This window comes from Dromaius novaehollandiae, chromosome 5 (assembly GCF_036370855.1).
Source record: "Dromaius novaehollandiae isolate bDroNov1 chromosome 5, bDroNov1.hap1, whole genome shotgun sequence".
Taxonomy (NCBI): domain Eukaryota; kingdom Metazoa; phylum Chordata; class Aves; order Casuariiformes; family Dromaiidae; genus Dromaius; species Dromaius novaehollandiae.
In genome coordinates, this window is record NC_088102.1 from 71,282,408 (window position 1) to 71,303,568 (window position 21,161).

The 21,161-nt window shown below is 47.0% G+C and overlaps 1 long non-coding RNA gene across 2 annotated transcripts; it reads left to right on the forward strand.

Moving 5' to 3' along the window:
• Nucleotides 1–415: 415 nt before the first annotated feature.
• Nucleotides 416–19,725, forward strand: LOC112992449 (uncharacterized). Of its 2 annotated transcripts, none has more exons than XR_010389561.1 (7): nucleotides 416–528; nucleotides 843–1,095; nucleotides 1,186–1,321; nucleotides 2,697–2,740; nucleotides 15,124–15,302; nucleotides 16,508–16,619; nucleotides 17,559–19,725. It is a non-coding gene; the product is annotated as an uncharacterized LOC112992449 (long non-coding RNA). The 2 variants fall into 2 exon arrangements; XR_010389560.1 differs by having other exon boundaries at nucleotides 418–528; nucleotides 666–1,095.
• Nucleotides 19,726–21,161: the final 1,436 nt, after the last annotated feature.

The window sequence follows — 21,161 nt, forward strand, 5'->3', positions numbered from 1 at the left end:
CGCAGTCCCCCGACAGCCCCGTGCCGTGCGCTCATCCCGGGAAGGGAGGGAGCGATGGAGGGAGGGAGGGAGGCAGTGCCGCCCCAAGCCTGCCCGGCCTGGGGGCACCGGCCGTCGGACCCCCCGCCCCAAGGGAGCCCACGGAGCCGGGCGGCCGCGGGGCCAGCAGCTGGCCTGGAAAAGAGGCAGGGCGTGAGGCGCTCCAGGCTTGCTGCTCCGCTCAAGAAACCTGTGCGAAACCTGAAGCCTTGACAGAGCTGAAGCTGCCGGCGGGGAGCGCGGCTGCTATGGACGGGCACCGAGACCTGCCCCGGGCGCCTCTGCCGCCTGGGCTTGTCCCCCTGCGAGAAGGAGCCAGCGAGGTGGGGGGCTGCTTCCCAACTCCCCTCTCCCCCCACAAGTGCCATCCTTCCCCCCCCCCCCCCAGGACTGCAGGGGGCCCCACATCGCTCGCGTTTTTGGGAGCTCGGCGGTGGATTTTCGGAGGAAGCCGGTCGCCAGGCGGTTCGGAGGATCTGGGAGCTGGAGGTGAGGCCGCGCGTGCGGACCAGGATGGGAGGCAGCGGTAGTGCCTGCTGCGATAAAATGGGTTGATACAAATGCCTGGGAAGTGTTAAACAGGGTTATTTATCTATAAAGAACGATTGCCTTTTTTTTTTCCCTAGGGCATCACGATTCACATGTTCTACGACGTGATTCACCCAGGGTGCTAAAGGGTACAATAGCCAAATAGGGGAATAAACAGGGTACCACAGGGATTTCTGTGCTTGCTGGCTATCAAACCAGGGACAAGTTGCCTTCTCTTTCCTGCAAAACGTCTGTCTCTTGCCTCCCACATCCAGAAGCCGTTCTGGTTCCTGCTCGGTTGTGTACTGGCTGGGAACAGCAGCTCCTGGCACAATGTCCTGTTGCATCTCCTCTGACCTGCTCAGCTGCATAGGATGGAGTGAGGCTGAGTGCTACTGATGCCCCCAAAAGGAAAAGAGGGTTTCGTCTTCTAAAAAAAGACACCGCAAGGACTTTGGTACTGAGTTATACAAGCTGATGAGGAAAAAAGAAAGTCCTGCTGCAGCAGTAGGTCGGCATCACAGATGGGTATGGTTTTTTTGGTCCCAGTGTTCGGACATTATTTGGGAGTGTGGCTGTGGTGGTGTAAGCCTTATTATTATGTGCTTGTTTTACCAGGGCACCTGGGAAACCATAAACCAGGACCTTGTTGTGTTCAGAGCTGTGCGGAGGAGAAAGAAAGATTGCCCACTCGTGCCGAGCAACCCCAGTTCTTGATGTTTGGGTCTTCTTGTGATCGGATCCTTCCTACAGAGTAATGATTTATTGTTGCAACATTATGCAGTAGCACACTTGTAGTTTGCAGTGGGGCTTTTGTAATTAGCTCACAAGCTAGGTTATCCTGGGAAAACTGAGATCTTCAGTAGGTTGCGTGAGAACTTCACTGTGCTGGGGAATAGGGCACTGTGCGCATTGCACAGGGGAGGTGTTTTTCCCTGGCAGATCCCAGGGATGTGGTGTTGCAAAATCAAATCTCACATGCATGCAAGCTGGACATTTTTGTGCGCTGACAGTCTTATACACTGGAGAGGCCAGAGAATGTGTCAACAGAAAATCACAGGTCACGGTGCTGTGAATTGATTGCTAACACAGTGATGGAGATTGCAGAAGACCGGGCAGTCATTCCTGCTGACGACTGCACTGGCAGAAGAGAGGGTATCACTACAGCGATGGATGTGCTCCGTGGCTGTTCGAATCGCTGAAGCCAGGTCTCAGAAATAAAGAGCTCTTCAGCAGCTCTAGGAAAACCTGACCTTTGTCAGAGCTCTTTCGGGGCAGGTCTTCCCCACCACAGAAGAAAGGCTGGGAATTAATGCATCTCATAGGCAGCGTGGATGATCTGTGTATGTCGGGTAAAGAGTGCTCTGGCTCATTGCATGCCAGTGTTTGCTTCAGTGCACCTCTTACTGTGAACGACAAATTCATTGAGGCGAGGCTACGTTCAGAGCCAAAAGATGATGTGCACGTGGGTTTCAAATGTCAGCGCTAGCCACAGCTTGAAGCCGGTGGTTCCTGCTGTGTAGCTCTAGTGTTCAGCTCCTCCATGCGAAGACACGGAAATGTGTAGGTGTTTGGTTGAGGCGCGTCTTTTACTGAATGCGATCCCTGCATTTAAGAGTGCTGAGAAGTGGACTGCTCCAAGCGGTCTTTTTATACAGCTCCGGGATTGATGGCTCTGCCTTGGAAATCATGTGCAGTTTTACACATTATAATGTTACAACTGTCGGCACTTGTATTAGCAAGCCTAATTTTTCAGGAATTAAACTGCGTTTCATATAAGGTTTCTGCTGGACTAACAGAGGCCAGTGCCAGTTTGTACACATGCTTAGGAAAAACCTTCTCAAGGAAAAACATCATTTATTTTCTCATATTTATGTGAGTGCAAAACAATAATGCTTTATTAGATTAAGCTGCATTTTTGGGCTTCTATAACACGAAACCAACTTTGTTTTCCAGCATACAATACTGCATGAATTTACTCTGTAATTCCTGTTGGCATTTATTTTAATTAAAAACACTGAAGTTACTAACTTTTGAGAACTGCCTGTTGCACATGTGTGGTAACTTTTGAGATATTTCTTAGTAGCTCTAGCTGGATGCTTTAGTTGAGATATCTTGTTTCGTCCTAGGTAAGGCTGCTGGGTGTTGGCATTGCAAGGAGTCCAATTTAAAGGTATGTTGGTTAAAGCAGAGTAGCACCTCCTATATGCCTGGGCTATAGAAAATTAATTCTGCACAAATGCTGCAGGGTGAAATGGGGTATGTTCTATTCTTGTCACGGAGCATTTAAGTCCCTCTTCTTACTAAAAAACTCAGCTCAACCTTGAGGGCAGCAAACAGTGCTTCCATACTAATGTGCACTGCGTTGCTTCAAATACACAGTTTGTAACTACATAGGGACAGCAGAGAAACAGCCATGCCTGGAACCTCCTCTTTCCCCGCTCAGTAGTCCCTGAGGCTGTGTCCATCCCAGCTGTGCCTGAGAAGACCCAAGAAGTGCTATGTTTTCTCCACCCATCCTCAGGTGCAGAGCGTAGCCACGACCGGCTCAGAGAGTGGGGTGCAGGGTGCAGGCAGAGAAGGAGCAGCCCCACGCCCTGCCTGCCCACGGGGAGCAGGGCCCCACGCTTCTCCAACCCACCCCTGCTTGGGGGTGATCGAGCCTGACTCACCGCGGCCAAGGATACCAAGGCAGTGGAGTGAAATGCAATGCCTGGGCCAAAGTTAGTATGAAACGTGCAGTAATTTGGGGTTGATGGACAAGCTAAGGGGAAATCCCATTTTCTCCTCACCCTCGTACTAGATGGCTCGTTTTGCTCCCTGACTTGGTTGCCCCTGCAACCTCATGCTTTGCCAGGCACTGGCCACTGCTCACTCTCAGGTGTCCAGGAGGCTGTTGTCAGGACATAGAGCATATTGGGTGCTATCTGTGTACATAAGCTTTGGTATAAATATATCCTTAAAAAGGAGAGCTCTTGCTTCTCTAGGCAGGCATGAGATGCAGGTGTGTCTGTGAAGGGAGATGGTCTGCGCAGGGGATTGCTCCCATATGGCTTTTTCAGGGCTGGTTTCAGTCTGTTACCTGTCTTCAATGAATAATTTAATAAAGCAGATTCTGCATATAAACAGTGATACTCTGTTTATAGTGGACTAGACAGTCCTGAATTCTTCCATTGCCTCAAAGCAGGGAAATGAAGCTGTAATAGCAAACCTCTGGTACGAGCGAGGATGTTCTGAGGAGGGAACATGCGCTGAACTGCTCTGGAGTTGAACTGTTTATAGACTATTTGCCAAGTACCCTTTTTGGACAGGTTTTCAAATCAATAAGCAGTGCTGGGCCAACTATGAAAATGAAGGCAGAAGGACTGAGGCTTTTCAGTGTATATTCACTGTTGCTTATGGGGTGTATAGAGTTACACCACACTCCTTCTCAGGATAACATCAGTGATGATTCTGGTCTGTGTTACGTTTCCACAGAAAACCTTGTTCAGGAGAATTCAGCAGTTCCTTTGATTCTTTATTTTTCTAAGAGTTTTTGAGAAAAAAAGTCACAGTGGCCCAAATTCTGCGTGGTGCTTGGCCAGGACACTTGCAAAATTTGGAGGAAGCTTTGCCGAAAGAGCACACGTTGTTCACTGTTTTGGGATCTCAAGGAGACTGAACAGTGTGATGCCAAAGTATTGGGCAAGTTTGTTAGTTACCTGTTTTGCCATGGAGGAGCTTTAGTAAGTTAAAGCATGCTAAAATATTGATGCAAAGTGTTTATTATGTAGACAAAGAAACTGGAAAGACTGCAAAGTGTTCGGAGCAAGAATGAGATGTTTATGTCTGGTGGTTCGAACTTATGTTCCACCTCAGAGGAGCACCCGAAATTGGGGAAATCTACATCATTCATCCTTCAAGAAAGCAGACATAGCAGCATGCATCTGTCAGCACCATTGCACAAGAGCAGTATTAATGTGACTACTTCATTCTCCCTTAGTGATCAGAGAGGAGATTTTTTTTAAGCTTTAGAGAAACATGGGTGAAATGCTTATCCACACAGTACATCCGACAGCGGGTTCTTGGTTCCCTCTGTACCCTACTGTCCCTCTGTGCCATAATATGAGGAGAGAGGGTGGTTAATTCCTGAATAATTGCCATGTAGCCCTGTTGAGCTTGCTCTTGCTGCCTTTCTGAAACAGGATTCTGGGGGGACCTTCCCAAGTGGAGTTGCGAGGCTTTAGTTACCCTTTTTATAACCCCTTTGAAGCCAGAAGCCACACCACCATTTGATGACCACGACCTTCATGGCTAAGATGTTGTTTGAATGAACACTGCAAAACACATGCTGTGCCTTGGCATTAAAGGAACCAACTCAAACGATTGCATTCCCACCAGCACAAAGGTGGAGGATGAGGGCTTTTCATCTTCTCCCCCATGTTCTGGTACCCTTTTTCGGGCTAGCTGCCAGGGATGCTGTCAGCATTGCTGGTGAAGTTTTCCAGGGTAGCAGCCTCACCATTGTGGCTTTTTGCAGTCAGTCCTCCAACATTAGCATGAGCCTAGGTACCCTTCTTGTTCTCTCTAATTCTCATGGCTCTACACTGGGTTCTTTGGTCTCAGCTTTCACCCTGCTTTCAGCTTTCGAAGACCTGGCCATTGTGGGAGGCGCTAGGAACCCCATACAGAATTGCCCTGAATGTAAGGACTCGTAACAGTAACCCGACTCATCTAATCCTTAGTGAAGATAATTTCCCAGTGAGTTAAATGGAAGTTTGTATTTAAGTACTGTATAACTTGGCTAGGATCAGTCTTTAGTTCCAGAGTTACTGGAATCAGTGGGATCTGCTCCTCAAATCCTGTATTGACCTCATGAATCTTTACCTGTTTTCTGGAATCAGAAAGTTGGAGAGAAGGGGCATGTAGAAGAGAATGGTGAAAATTTCAGGAACAGAAAGTAGTAACAAAGTTTGTATGGAAGTGTGCATCATAAAAAAAATGGGTGAATTGCTTCCCCTCTTAATGCAACTGGTATGTTCTTTGCTCCTTATTTTCATTTTAGGAGCACAAAAGGGAAGAGAAGGAGGTGGGAATTTCCAGTTCAGTGCAAGTATGAGGGGCTAGAAACAGCATAAGAAAACCTTTTCCCAACAGGATTTTCAGACTGTTTTTTTTTAAGACTGTCTAGAGGTTGAGATAAATTGATCAAACTTTGGATTTTGATAAGCACCTAATCTTTAGAATTTAAATACGTAATTGAGCTATTATGAAAAGACAAAAAAATTCTGGATAGCTTTTTTTATTAAATGTTAAGTTCACACATCTCAGGTAAATTACGTTTAAAGCAAGTATCCAGGTTGCCAAATCAAGATTTGGGGTTGATAGAGCCAGACTGAACATGAATGGTTTCCCATGCTCCTTGAATTCAATGCCATTCAGTAGGTTTTCCTAGATGTAGTCTGAAGAAGAAAATGCACACAGATGTCCAACACAATGTAGAAAAGAGTAGACTTAGAGAGACTGAGCCTGAGGTCAGTGAACCCTGTATGATGAAGGGATGGGGAAACTGGGTTTGGGGGAAGGCTGGGGATGGAGACAGAGGCTTTGGGGTTCTCAAAGCATGTCATTAAATGACAGACATGACCACTGCCTGGCATCAGTGTGGCAGGAAGCCTCAGCACCCAGGCCATGCTGGAAGGGCCCAGCAGGATCTGCGCTGTAACCGGCCAAAGAGTGAATTGCTCCTCCTCCTTTAGAGGTAATTTTTCCCATTTGGCATTTAGTCAAGACTGTGCCCAGCAGCCAAAAACCTGTCTTGTGATGCCCCTGGGACAGGTCACTCAGCAGGTCTGCTCAGGCTGGCAAAGGCTGTGGTGGCAAGGCAGGGGCTAGCGCTGGGGCATGGGTGCCAGGCGGGTTCAGCCCCAAGGCTGGCTGGCTGGACAGATGCACGGAGGATGGACGGGTAGATGGATGGATGGACAGGACGGACAGACGGAGGCATGTGCTGCTCCATCTCCCAGCGCCTCTCTGTCGCTTGCTTTCTGCAGAGGAGAGAGCCACCAAAACCTGTGAAAGAGGGTTAAATGGAAGTGCCGGAAGACAAATGAGCAAGAGGGACAAACAGGGAAAACTTAAGTGAGAAGTAGGGGAGAAAGATCTCTTTTGAGAGAGGAGGTGAGAGAGGGTTTTGACAGGGCATAATCTCCTCTTAGCCGAGCAATTTGCCAGCGGCATGAGGGCAAGAGGTGCTCTGGATTGCTGTTTGTCGTCTGCTGTGTAGGTGTGGGTTGACGCTGCGGGACATGAGGCCCACACAGCTGGAGAGAGAAGCACCGAGCAACTGCAAGCCCTGCTGCAGCCTTTGCAGTCTTCCTGGGAACACCCAAAAACCAGTGGCCCCCTCTGAAACCCAGGTGGGAGAAAGGAGCTGGAAGCTTCAAGGTGTCCTCCATGAAAAAGCTGGGACCGCGTGAGCCGCTAGCCAGGTGGAAACGTCGTGCCACAGGCAAAGATAAATGCAGTTCACTTTTGCACCATTTGTAGCCTTGCTGTTATCACAAACTGAGGCAAACGACAGAGATCTTAAAGGACAGAGAGGAGCTCATTTCTATCAATATTTTCCTCTCCTGCTTTTCCTCCCTTGAAGCCATTTAAGTGAAGGAACCCACAGTGGTCCGGTCAGGTTTGAACTAAATAGCTGTTTTGAGGAAGAGGGAGAAAAACTGTCCTCTGGGTCTTTAGTTTCTTTTTACCAGCTGAGCTCGTGGCCCAAAGACCATGCAAAATCCTCTTTCCAAGCCTCTTGTGAATGCAGTTTTCAACCTGGGCACACCAGGTATTCTTTTCTTTTCAGGGACGGTCTTGTGGCTTTATTGTTTTCAGTGACCATGGGGACATTTGTGATTGAAAAGAAATCTGGGGGTACTTTGATATGGAGGAGCCAGAAATATCAGCAAGTCGGGCTGCTGCTCCATCGGAAAAGGTCTGTTTTGCAGTGTGTTGCAGAAAAGATTCGTCTTTAATGTAACATCTAGGTGAGCCTGTTTTTCTTTTGTTCTACGCCAGTTAGCTCCGGTTTGTAAAAAGCAGGCAAAAGGCTAAACTTTGGGTTCGGCAAAATTAAAACCAGAGTGGCCAAGGGGGGCCCGGGGTTCAGCATGGCAGCACATGCATGTTGCTCTGAAATTCAAACAAAGCTGTGGAAGCATGGTGTTTTCATTTAAACCAAGCCAAACACAAAGGAGTGGTACTAAATCTGTAGGGAGCGAGAATGAAAAGAAACAAGTCTCAGTTCTATCACAGCCGGGAGGAAATTGAAAAGGAAAACAGGGAACCAAAAAGGCAGAAATTGAATCAAAACTGTTTTTTCACTTGGATTGATCTGTGGGGTTATAAGCAAGAGATAAGGGATTGTTTTTCTTTGTCCTTTTAATAATTTCAATGCCCTGGTTAAAATTTTCAATAGACTTGATAGATGTCTTTTTTTTTGACTCCAAATCACAAATTTATCTTAAATTACAGAGTCTCCTATATCACCCTGGAAATATTTGAAATTTTCATTCCGGCATATTCAGGGGAATTTTTTTTACAAAATAAAACATGAAGTTTAAAGAAAGAATTAAATGATCAGACTTTTTCCAGAGGACTCATCACCTTTGTTAAAAGCTCCAGGGTACTATGCCTTCTGAAAGCCAGCTCAGGCCTACGTAAGTGTTTTCCGTGGTTTTAAGGAGACTAAATTGGGGCTCCTACTGTCTGAAAATCTCACTTGGAGAAAAAAAAAAACACATAACATACTGAAAAAGTATTGGTGAAGCAAGAGTTCTTGCCTGCGTCCTTTTTGGGCTGGATTGTGTTACTGTCTGGCTTTAAGCAGCCCCTTCCGAATCTTCAGGCAGGATATTGTGGAGGCCAAGAGTATCAACTGGGTTCAAAAAAGGGATTAGTCATACTCTGGAAGCATCAGTCCAATAGCGGGCTGAGCGATGGCTGCTTCGGGATGTGAAGAGCAGTTGGCTGAGCCACATCTGGTGATTACTAGCAGTAACAGAAGAGCATTCAGGGCCTAAAAGCCCAGCTTGCTCAACCAGGGCCCTTTCCTGGCGAATTTGTTGCTGTTGATGGTTCACTGAATCTTGGCCGCCTTCGGAGCACAATATTTACATGTGCAGCCAGACATTTGTCTGGGTGTGTATATATATATGGAAATGAGGCGGGATTTTTCAGGTTGCGATGACAGGCAATGGATGAATATGGTAGCAGGTCACTCTAGTATTTTGGAGGGGAACTCTGAGATTATTTTAACTAAAAAGAAAGGATCTGCTAGATGGGACATTTGGAAGCGAGACCTGAGCTGAAAGGCATCAGCTGTGATACTTCAGACAGCTGCAGATTTTGGATGTCAGATCAGTTTTTGAACACCTCTTGTAGCGTTTGGTATGTTTGGATCTGACCCAGTTCTTAAAAATGTATTACTACAATTAATTGTATCTTAAGTCTGAGCTCTAACCCAGCCAGCTTTTTGTACGACAGCAAAAGCAAAGTGCAAATCTTGCTGTGAGGTATTGTTTAAATCTGAAATCACAAGAACATTACTCTAGTTTCTTGTTAGGACAGTCCATCAGATTAGATTTCTGAGGATGTCCTGGGGATTTTTCTCCAAAGTAGAGTATTTTTTTCCCCCCTCTGCTCTAAATTTCCTTGGAAAAGTTCCTGAAAAAGCATTTGGCCAAAAAGCGTACTACTTCTAGCACCCAGGCATCACATATCTCCAAGGATATTGTATCCTCTCCTACTTTTTGTCTGTGAAGGCATAATCAAAAAGCCATGGAAATCAGCAGAAAGATTCGAATTATCCTTGGTGAGTTTTGAATCAAATGTTTTGGAGTGAGGAATCGAGAGGCACAACAGATCTTTTGCTGGTGTCAGACATCCAATGGACCTTCCTTGTACACTCCACAATACTTAATATATGAACCTAGAGCAGCGTCAATAATGATTTTGTAAGGACGATTTGTAATCCTTGTTTCAAAGTGAGGCTTGTTCAGCAGTTGCTATGCAATCACCTTTTCCCTTTCTGCTGAAGATATTCGTGTCAGGAGTCTCGCTATGTGCTCATTGACTGTGTCAAGAAAAATGAAGATTCCTGACCAACACAAACATCTGGAGCTTGGCTGCTGGGAACGTTTGCCAGCTACGCTGCAGCCTTCAGCCCCTTGCCAAACGCAGGCTTTATGTCCTTTCCTGGAATTTAGCGGCAGAGGGCAAATCCTTCAGCCTTTAACCCAGGCACCCCCTCTCCAAATTAAAAGACATTTGTCTGTGTAAGGGCTGCAGGATAGGGCAGAAAGACAGCGGTTGAGAAAGCATGTTAACTCAATGAATGCCAAGTCAGGGATGGGGCCATTTCCTGCATAGTTTAACTATAGCAATCAACACAGATGAGCATGATATCTGCTCTTGATGCTTCATTAGCTGTTGCCCCTAGGACCCTGCCCCATTGCTTTTCTAACCCTGGCTGCAAAGATAAAGTCTGTATTTTGCTCTCTAAAAATTGGTGACAGAGCTGGGAATAAGCCCTGGAGTCGCCATTCCCTTTCCCTTCTGTTCTCCAAGAATAATATTGGTTAATACTAGTAACCCCATGTGGGAAAGGGCCCATCAAATGTTCATTTAAAGCACTGTAAAATAGTTCAGCTACGAACAAGGCCTTGGAGGTACTGGCTGAGAGATACGGGTGCATTAACTAATGTGCTGAGAACATTAGCTCGGCACAACTGTTGGCATAAGCTATATACAAGGACGCTATTTATTTGAAATAAATATTAAGTGACATTCAGCAGGCGCCTCTGACTGCTGCATCCTGAGCTGGGGCCAAAATCCGCTATTAATGTGAGCACCTTTTCAGTGACTGCGGCAGACCCCTATTCCCCAGGCACCCTACACAGCGTTCGCACCACGCCAGGCCCAACAGTCTGCAACACCAGGCATAGTGTTCGTTAGCGTCTGGCGGTGAATTCCACCCTCCCTTTGCTCGGCTGGAGGATTTCAATGTTTGTCGGGCTGCAGCTCGGGAGATGGGGAGTCTGCGCCTGGATCGGCAGCAGAGCCACTGCTCGTCTTGCATTCGTTTAGCACAACCACCACCTGGCATAATGAGGTGCTGTTTGGGGGTTTAGAGGTGCTGTTGTAATTAATCCATCACTGCTTACTTAAGCAACATGCATACGTATTACAATTTTGACAATTTTGTATTTTCCACCAGGATTCAGATGGCTGGACTTGTTACACTGTGCTGATACTTGAGGCTGTTTTCTGATCTTTCCACGTGTAAAGCCGGTCACTTTTAAAACCGTTGCCTTCCTTTTAACTTCCAGGGGAACTGGAAAGAAGGAAAGCCTCACTGCAGGCTCCTGGCTCCACCACCTCGTTGACATGTTTTTGATAGAGCATGAAGAAACGAGCCACAAGGGCGAATTCAGAGTAAATCTCGCACTACATGCAGACAGGCTTGTCTGACACAATCTCTTACCTTTGCATGGGCTTGCTGTCCTGTGCTCACTTAAGTTGCTCCAACGAGTGTAGTTTCAAAGGGGATTTCTAAATCTGGCCTTATCCATAGGATGCAAGGGTTCACAGCATTTTATGGGGGGAGGCTGTGCTCCCTCTGGGATCTCTGCCACTCATTGCTGCATGAGGTATGTGACTCCCATGCCTGCTAACTTGGTCACCTCCTGCTTAAGGTGTTCTTAAATTATGTCGGTCAGTTATAGACTCTACTACTGCATTTTCTTCCTGCTTGAGGGACTGGATGGTTAGGAGCCATCTCATAAAAGCTTTAGACATCTAAAAGTATTGGGTCTAAGTTAGACTTTCAGCCTGACGCTTGAGTCTCTGGAGGAGATTAATGCCCTACTCATACTTTTTATGGCCTGTGTCTACAGGTGCAATTTAGGTGATTAACCTGTACTAGACACTTCCCTTTTAGGTGGCTGAAGTTGGTGAAATGAATCCCATGGCAGAACTCAAGGTTTAGGAGCCTAGATATACCTATGTAGGGAAAACAGACACAATAAGAGGGCTTTTAAAACTGCAGCTCTCAGCCACCGGGTTTTTTGGGGGGGTGGTTGTTAGCTTGCTGGATTGAAATGCTCAATCGGAAATGAGATACATGTTTTTAAGAGAGAGAGTAATTGTCTAATGCAGTGACTCTCTGGTCAATGGTTCACTGAGAAGTATTTTCCAAAAGCAATATCCTGACTCAGCCACAGCCCTCTGGCTTGTGACTACAGTGGGTAATTTGGGGAGATTCTGCAGTCTGGTTTTGTTAGCAGATGAAGTGATTATTGCTGTCCCCTCTGGTTGCAGGCTCCTTTGGATCTATGCTGTTGGGCTGGCATGCAGCTACACCTCTGCAATGTTATGGTGGCAGGTCTGTTTTCAAAGGCAAAGTAAAGCTAGAGGTGGGCGACTTCCCAAACCTGTACCTGCCTTGAGAAAAGCAGTTGCAGTCTCCAGCTGTGCCAGGCGATCCCCCAGGAACAGTAGCAAGCAGCCGGCAGTCCTTTCTTAACCCCTTCCAGTTAGGTTTGTTGGAAAATAGTTGGCACCCTCTCCTCCTCCTTATCAGTAAAACAGTATTTGCAGGGTGAGGGAGGCTGCGTTGGCACTGGCAGCAAATGCCTGGGATGCGGTTCAGGAGGGCTGTAAGAGCTTTCTCTTGTCCAGTGGTCCTTCCTACAGTGCCCTGCCTACAAATGAAGGCATAGTTATTTTTACATGCCTTAAAATAAGAATTATTACACAAAATTATGGAGTGATTGTTTTTAAAGATCATAAGGATTTGGAGATTTTAAAGTGATTAACATAAATAAAATAAAAATTTAATTGCACATACCTGTATTTTGAGATGTGAATCTGCAGGAGAGAGAGAGTCGTTTAATGTTGTTTTATGAGATCTTTTTCAAAGTTAGTTTGCAACAATTTGACATAAACACAGAAAATAGGCTATGTCTGATGTAGGAAAAGCTTGAGTCAAAGCCAGCTGAGGTCAGACTTTGTGGGTTCCCATTGCCGGCAGTCAGCTTTGGATCAAGCGCAAAACAAATAGAAAAAGGAATATGGAAGACGATTAAGAAATCAAGCAAGCAAACAAAAAACCCCCAACACACCAAACCAAATTGAACCTTTTGGGTTAATGGCTACCTACAAAACATTATCAAAAAAGCAAATGCACATGAGTTAAACACCGAAATAACCAGGAATATTTCTTGGTCTCGGAAGCACCAAGCGGTCCTTTAAATCCTGAACTCCCGGATACATTTGAGAGTCCAAGCAAAAGGGGGACCCCCACTTTTGCTAGAAGGGGTTCCCCGCTGCCAAGGTTTGTACATTGGAGTCTGAGTCTCAGGGCTTTCATTTAGCTTTTGCTCTGTATCCAGAGCAAGTGAGTGAAAATAGGCAAGGGCAGAGAAGCATTAGGCTGCTACTCCCTGAGCCTTAGGGTGAAAACAGAAGTATTGGCTTTAAACACTTGTTAGAGCTGAGATGGTGCAACAGAGAGGCTTGGAGGAAAGCTGGGGTTATGGAGAAGCTAACTAAATCACTGCCTGAAAACAAAAAGGCTCTGGGGTCTGCCATCCAGAGCCGCCTGAGCAAGCTGGCTTTGGCCAGCTTCAGGAAAGATGATCAAAACCAAAGCCTTGAGTCCAAATCTTTTCAGCAGCAGTGGGCTTCCCATTCACAGCCCCATGTCAGAGCAGCTCTCTGCAGTGTGGCATGGCACTAAGAGGTTATTTCCAGGCTGATGTGTTCTTCCCAGAGTCGACTGCCAAAAGAGCATTAGTTTCTTTCCATGCAAGTCTAGTCCATGCCACAACCAAATGGGAGTGTTTCCTTTCCCTTCTCTCTCCCTGAGAGTCTCTTCTCTTCCCTTCTCACCAAACTTTTGTTATAGGCTGATCTAATTTTTGTCTTTCTTTGCCTATAACAATGCTAAAGCTGGCTTTTCTTTTTTTGCCCCCCTGCAGTCATCCATGGTAAATATTAAAGCCCCTGCGGGATGCATACCTTTCCTTTACTTCTGTACTCATGCTTGGGAGAACATCTCCCCAGAGATGGCATGCTGTGATCTTTCTGATGCTGATTGGTAGCATAACTGAATTTACTAGGGTACCCCAAGTGCTCCTAGGGCCTCTTCCTCCATGAAGGAGGGGTTGCTGCAAGACTAGCTGAGGCTCTAATTAATTTTGCCTTCCCCCGAGCCACAGCATAAATCAGAATTAGCTGTCAGCCAGCAGGATGAGGCTGTAGCTTGCGTGGCCCCCAAAGGGATCCTGTGTCCCAGCACCACTGGGTGAGCCCAGCCATGAGGATCTGGCTTGGGTTAGGTGTCAACATCTCCTGGGAGCTCCTTTAGGTCTCCTCTCCTTTAGGACATGGAAGTCCTGGTGGACAGCAAGTTGACTATGAGCCATCAATGTTCCCTTGTGGCCAAGAAGGCCAACGGCATCCTGGGCTGCATTAGGTAGAACATTGCCAGCAGGTGAAGGGAGGTGATCCTTCCCCTCTGCTCAGCCCTGGGGAGGCCACATATGGGGTGCTGCATCCAGTTCTGGGCTCTCCAGTAGAGGAGAGATACAGAGCTACTGGAGTGAGTCCAGTGAAGGGCTCCTAAGATGATCAAGGGACTGGAGCATCTCTCCTATGAGGAAAGGCTGAGAGAGCTGGGACTCTTCAGCTTGGAGAAGAGAAAACTGATGGGGAGCTCTTTATCAATGTATATAAAAGTCTGAAGGGATGATGTAAAGAGGATGGGGCCAGACTATTTTCAGTGGTGCTCAGTCGTAGGACAAGAGGCAACGGGCACAAACTGAAACACAGGAAGGTCTATCTGAACATGAGGAAAAACTTCTTTACTATGGGAGTGACAGAGCCCTGGAATAGGTTGCCCAGAGAGGCTATGGCGTTTCTATCCTTGGAGATATTCAAATGCTGTCTGGACAGGGTCCTGGGCAACAGGATGGATGATCTCCAGATGTCCCTTTCAACCTGCGATTCTGTGATCCCCAGTCCTGCTCCCTAGGGTTGAATATCTCCTTTCTGATACTGTACAGGCTGTTGAGTTACCAGCATCCCTCCTGCGGAGAGCTGGCTGCAGAGAGCATTTCCCAGTGCTGCAAGGGTATATAGTGCCATATACAGTCCTCAGCTCATCCTCAGGGACGTCAGATGTTCTGGCTTGAAACTGTTGTGCAAGTATGGGCACATGACTTGTTACATGCTTTGGGCAAAGCTGGGCAGGAAGCAGCTTTGTATATCCTATGTGAGATTTCCCTGATATGCATTTTCCCCCCCCCCACAAAAAAAAAGTACAGTCCAAAGATCTGAATTAGCTACATTGCAGGTAAGTTTTCTATTAAAATACAGCCTCTCTAGTGAATACATCTTTCTCCATGCCTTCTCACAGCTATTAAGCAAAAACTCTCTCCTGGACCTTGAAACCTTCCCAGCAAAAGCTTCAGCAACACCAGCACATGTGAACATCCTTTTTGTTCTTTTTTCTCTGCATAGACCTCTTTCCCAGTGAGAAGATGTTGAGTCAAAAACTTCTCTGCCCACCTAAGCCCAGGACTCTTGGGAGAGGACGTTCCTGCAGCTCTGACTAAGCCTCCCAGCGCGACCTGCTTACCGGGGATGCTCCCAGCCTGCGGCACAAGCGGGAAGTCAGATGAGGCTGCGGGGTTTCACTCGTGAGTCAGCAGCTTGGCCGGGCCCCGGGGGGGGGGGAAACTGTCTGTCTGCGTGTGTAATTCAAGCCCTCCCAGGCCACAGAGCGGTGTCGAGCGTAATTATTCCCAGCGCCGTTCGCGTGCGGCGGGGCGGGAGCCTGGGAGCGAGGATGTGCGCTGGAGCGCGGCCTCCCACGGCCGCGGGTCCGGCAGCGGCACTGGAGGCGCTCCCCCCTCCCCGGCACGCCGTTACCCTCTGAGCTGGCTGTGAAAAGGGGACCTGACCCAGGGGCAGCTCCAGCTGGAGGGTGCGTGTGAAAAGCTTGGCCGTCGAGGAGCTGGGGGCCTCGGTCACGCAGGCCGGGCGGTAAAGGCTGGATCGGATCGCTGTTTACTGCTTTCGTTTCTCTTTCTTCCCGGCTTCTGTCACGCACTCCTGGGGTGGCAGAGGGGGGGGGGGGTGAGGATTTTGGAAGGCAAAGGGAGCGGCGTCGCACGGTTTTCTCATTGCCCTCGGGAGGCCATTCGGTCACCAACCGCTGCTGCGCAGGAGCCGAGCGTGGGTGTCGGGACGTGGGGCTGCACCCCCGGGGCTGCGCGCGTGCGGCATGGCGATGCTCGTCCCCGCGGCGAGCCCGCGAACGGAAAGGCCACCACGGGGGGAAGGTGAAGGACGGAGCTGCGGAGAGGCTGTAAGTGTGCGGAGGGAAGGTCTTCAGCTGCCTGTGGCCGGGGTGATTTGCACAGTTAATAATTGCAGGGAAGTCAGCTGCCTGGATCTGCTTTCTCATCAAGGGATCCCCACACAAAGGACCTAGCTCCTACTGCTTCTTGTCCTGTCATCAGCCCCCTTTCTTGCCCCTGTCCAGCTGAACTGCCTCTTACCTTTTCTATGTCTGCATCTTTCCATGGGTTGACCCTTCCAAAATACGCTTAGCTGCTTGTTCATTCAGGGATTAGCAACAGTCATAGGCAAGGTGTGGGTTGTTAAGTGGTGCTAAAAGTTGTGTCTTTTTCTTCTCAAACTGCAGGGAAGCAGGGGAAGGCGAGCGGCTGGTTTTATCTATCAGATCTATCTGGCCACAGCAGATCTCATTCTTCCCAGGAACAGTCATACTGCAGTAGTGGATCATTCCCCGTGAAGAAGAAAAATGCAGATTTAGGAAGTTGGGTGTTCTGGATTTAAAGGCAAACACTAAAGATGTGCGTTTTTCCAAACCTTGTAGCTATGAGAACTCGCAACAAGTAGAAGCTGAGATCCTACAGCCACAAGCCTCTGGAAGCTGGGTCTCTGAGAAACCGTTGCTTAAATGTGGCAGAGGACAAAAATCACCAAAGGTTGGTGCTTCTTCCTGTGATGGGTGGGAGTTGCTGGGCCCTGTTCAGCCCTTGGTGAAGCTGAGTTTAGTGACGGAGCACAGTGGGGACCCTGGGGCTGAGCCGGCTGGTCTTCATGATGGAGGTGCTGAGTGATGGGACAGTGCTGGGCCGTGTCCAGAAACGAGCCCATCGACATCATATCTTTCCAGGGTTGTCCAGATGGCCTTAATTTGGTTGGGAATAGTGCTGGTGATGAGTTAGTGTACCTTGTACAAACACCAGCTGTGTGCCAGGCCCACACTGCCGAACTCTTCATAACAAAGCACAATTTTGGCTCAGCCTTCACTCCCCAGAGGAGATTCAACATACCTCTCCAAAAACTGTAGGATTTGGTTTAGCCTATATACACAAAATGAAAGTGACAAATTTAAGATATGTTTCAATTTATGTGACACATTGACACTAGTAGTCATTTTGTTTAAGGAGTTTTTCTCAGCCTCGCTGTAGAACAGATTAGAAGGCATTTTCTAGTTGTTTGCCCCCAAAATGCAAGCCTTAGGCTCAATTCATCCTTGTGTTTCACCAGCATAATTCTCTGTAACAAATTGGACTTAGAGTTGGCCAGCCCAGTGAGGATAGAAATGTCGTTCACTTTTCTGCAGATCTTAATGAAAGCAATCACTTAAGAAATAGTTAGTCCCATGCAGCACTGAAACTTAAATAGAGGAAAGACAGAAAAGTGGCTCATGAAGCTGGGTGTGAAATGAGCCATTTCTGGAAGCTGAAGGCAACCCAGTCTGCTGGGGCAGCTCTCAATGCCCAAGAGGAGATGTCTGAACCAATTGCATAGGTGGCGAGTGGCTTTGGTTTAAAAAATTGAATCTCTTCCCGCTAGTGGTACAGATTAATACTTGTGTTTCAATGTATGGTATTTCTCTTGACCGTGTGTTTTCCAAGGGAACTTAGGGAAAACACCTTCAGGACTGGAGTGTGGAAGACGCTGTCTCCTGGGATGTATGTGAGAGCGGGGTCACAGCAGAAGTGCAGCTCTCACCATTCCCTCCAGATCATTCTGCTGAAGATCAGCACCAATACCTGCGATATCAGACGGGGCCAGGGAGTAGAACAGGAAAGATCTCAGACATGGAGCTTGTTTCATCCTGGCTCCCACAATACGTGTGCGCGTTTCACCATCGGGTCCCGGGTTGGCATCTGGCAAGAAGGAAACATGGTCTGTTCTGAGGTGTTCCATGTTCTGAGATTTTTAATAGCTGGTTGGAGTTTTTAAGCCAAGCGTCTGTTTTCTACAGCATTCCCATTAAGGAACCTGAAAGTAATTGTTATTTGGCTGGTTGCTGCTGCCAATAAATCAGGCTCAAAACAAATAATATTTCCAAGGAAGGCTTGGATCATTTATTAGCTGCCAAAAGTCCCCAGCAATGTCTCTGCTGAGCTGGAGCTTGCTCAGCTTAATTGGATAGCATTTTCTTTAAAATGGGAAGCAGGAGGAAAGGGTCGACTGTTCTATACATTTTTTCAGGCAAGATGTGTGTCTCTCCTGCTGCCTGTCCCTCTCAGGCTTTTGAATACATTCCCCACAGTATGGAGGGGAGCTCAAGGCCTCTTCTTCACCCGCTCTCAGCCATGCTGTTATACGCATGGGGATTTTTTTCCCTCTGAGGGAGTTGCTGATCGTGCCCAGATATGTGTCCAAGCATAACTCAGTTCCCTGGACACACAGTCCTCACAGTGAGGAACTGCATTGCCAGTCCCAAAGGCTGCACGTGCCGCAGACTCCCATATAAACCAAATTAGGCAGTAAGAAATCTCAGTATTTTGTGCTAGATCTTTGCCAACCTGTGACGGCATGTTTATGCACTGTGTAATGAAGCATCTCTTTCAGCTTGTTTTGAATCTGCCTCCTGGTTACCTTAAATGGAAGCCAAAGGTGAACAAAAAGGATCAGGCTCAATGGGGAGGATGGCAAAGGGATATATATCGGATATAACTATTAAAGGATATTATTTCCTTCTTCAGTCAACAAACAGCTATAAAGCACACCAGCAAAATGTCTTACCTTCCTCTTGTGGCTGGTTGACAAAGTGAGTAACAGCTTATTTCTGATAGCAGCTATTTTATTAGCTGAAGTGTCGGAGGTCTACGGCAAGGATCCAAAGGTCTGGTCCTGCTGATCTTACTTTCAGTGTGAGATTTCTTCAGGGTAGATTTTTTTTTTTAGTAACTTTGTCTGTTTTTTGCTCAGGAAGTATGCAGTGTCGTATGCTCCTCTCCGTCCCCAGTTGAGCTCCCTCTCGAAGTTAAAAGAATGTGAAGGTTGTGGAATGAATCACTAAAAATCTAACAGATTTTGGAACTGATTCATCTCCTTGTTTGCACTGAAATTGTCATGAAACAAAAGACCATATACTGTGTTTTCTTCACTGAATCCTGCCTTGCTCAGTGCACAGGGTAGATGTACTGTGGGATGGTTGAGCGCTGTCTGGATAAAGGATAGTTCCTGTGTTTCTGCCTGCTATTTTGCACAGTTTCAAAGGTATACAGTAACTGGGAAGGAGACTTGACAATTTTGTGGTTAAGGCATTTAAACACTGCCCTGAAGAGTGGAATTATGTCCCTACCTTTGCCAGATAGTCCCTGCTGTCACTTTTTTGCAGTCACTCACTGCACTCCCCATTTTTGAGTGTTCAAATTGACCCTTCTGATTTGAAGAATTGTTCATCTCTACTAGGGAGTAGTGAAGTCAGAGGAGGACTTCAAATAAGCATTATAGCAAAGGCCACCGGGAGTTAATGGCTCCTCAGTCAGTGCAAGATTAGTCCCTTATGGTGCATGCCGCGTGGGTCTGGCAAACAAATGCCAAGGATAAAACGGAGAAGGGCCAGGTACCTGTTCGGGGATTACCACCTCTTTTGGATGTAGCACCTGTGAGGGTACATAACATGATCTTTTAGTTAATGCATGGCGGGGGCCATGGCAGGCTCAGTGCCACCTGACTTCTGAGAGACGCCCATAATGTTAACACTCCTTTGATATATCATCTTGTATACAAATCACCAATCTGTGCAAACCTAATTTTAGCCAATAAAAAGGAAAGCTGAAGAGTCACAGTTCGTAGAAGTGCAATACGTGTAGTAGTACGTGTCCAATCTAACATTTCAAAGTATACTCTAAGAACAGCACTTGAATGGCTAAAAGAACATACAGTGCACACCCCAATGAACTCAGCTTGGGTAGCTTGGGGTATGAAGAGTGAAAAAATGTGGTCATAACTCAGCCTGAACACGTATTTCTCCAAGTCGTTCCTGGACAGTGAAGCCAAACACTGATCTCTAACAGCTTTGGTCCTGGGTTTTAAATGCATTTAAATTGTTAAAATTACGTGTCTAGCAAATATATAAGTCATTGCATATTTATGAATGTTTGCTTTGAGGGGACATCTCAGATGTTGTTTATTGTATGCAATGTTGTATTAAACCTGATAATATTTTGAACAAATACTGTCAACAGAGCAGATGCTATCAGGTAAGTAGAAGGGCAGTGGCTGGGCTGGCAGAACTGCAGCTTGGTTTGCCCCAGTAGAGGCTCTGCCTCAAGGCATCACCTTAGGAGCACGACCTGCTCCAAAGAGCAGCGAGAAATGTCACAGCCCCTTCTAAGGCCACCATCACTTCAGCTGCTGCTGAAGATGGGTTGGCATCTGCTGCACTGAAGATCCCACCTGGCAAAATACAGTGCTTACTTCTCTCTAGCCACCTGATCCAGTGGTGGTGTGTCCATGGGCACATGGCTTCTGTCCAGGCACTGGGTAGCGGGGATGCTCAGCCGTAGGGGAAGCTGAGAATGAGCCGGATGAGTAAGTCGGGCAATGTTGCCTCTATTTCTTCTACAGAAATCGTCATGACTGACAAGATCAGGTAAAGAAATGCAGGAAGAAGTTGCTGAAGGCTCGGAAATGGGTTTGATTAAAAAAAAGAGTAGTTTTATTGGGACGAAGTGCATAAAAGAGATGAGAAAAGGAAGATTGTGCTTAACCAGCATTCCAGGGCTGTTGACAGCTTGTAAACAACAATCCAGTAAAAGGCTGGTGAAATTAGATTCAGATTGGCTGCCCAATATGAAATGCAGTAAGTGAAATCTTTGATCATGGTCCAAGTTTGCAGTTCACATTGTAAATGGAACCATTTAAAATGATTGTTTTAAGCGGTAAATTCTGAAAGCCCTTTAAAAGCTGCACTCGCAATTTTCTCCCACTGAGGACACCCCTAACCCAATTGCACTCCTCTCCAGGTTGGAAGAAATTCTGGCTGTACCATTAACTGCTGGGCTGATCAGCAGTTGATTAAACTTCTTCTGAGCAGCATGGCCTATTTGTGAGGCAACCTTATTTCATGGTTCATGGACAGATTACGTGGCCCCATTTATATAGTTCCTCTAAAACCAGTCCCTGGGAATAGGCTGCACATGAAAGAGGCTGGGAACAAGGGATCTGCAGTAGGTTTGCAGTGTTGCATCACCAGCATGTCCGAAGCGAAATCTCCC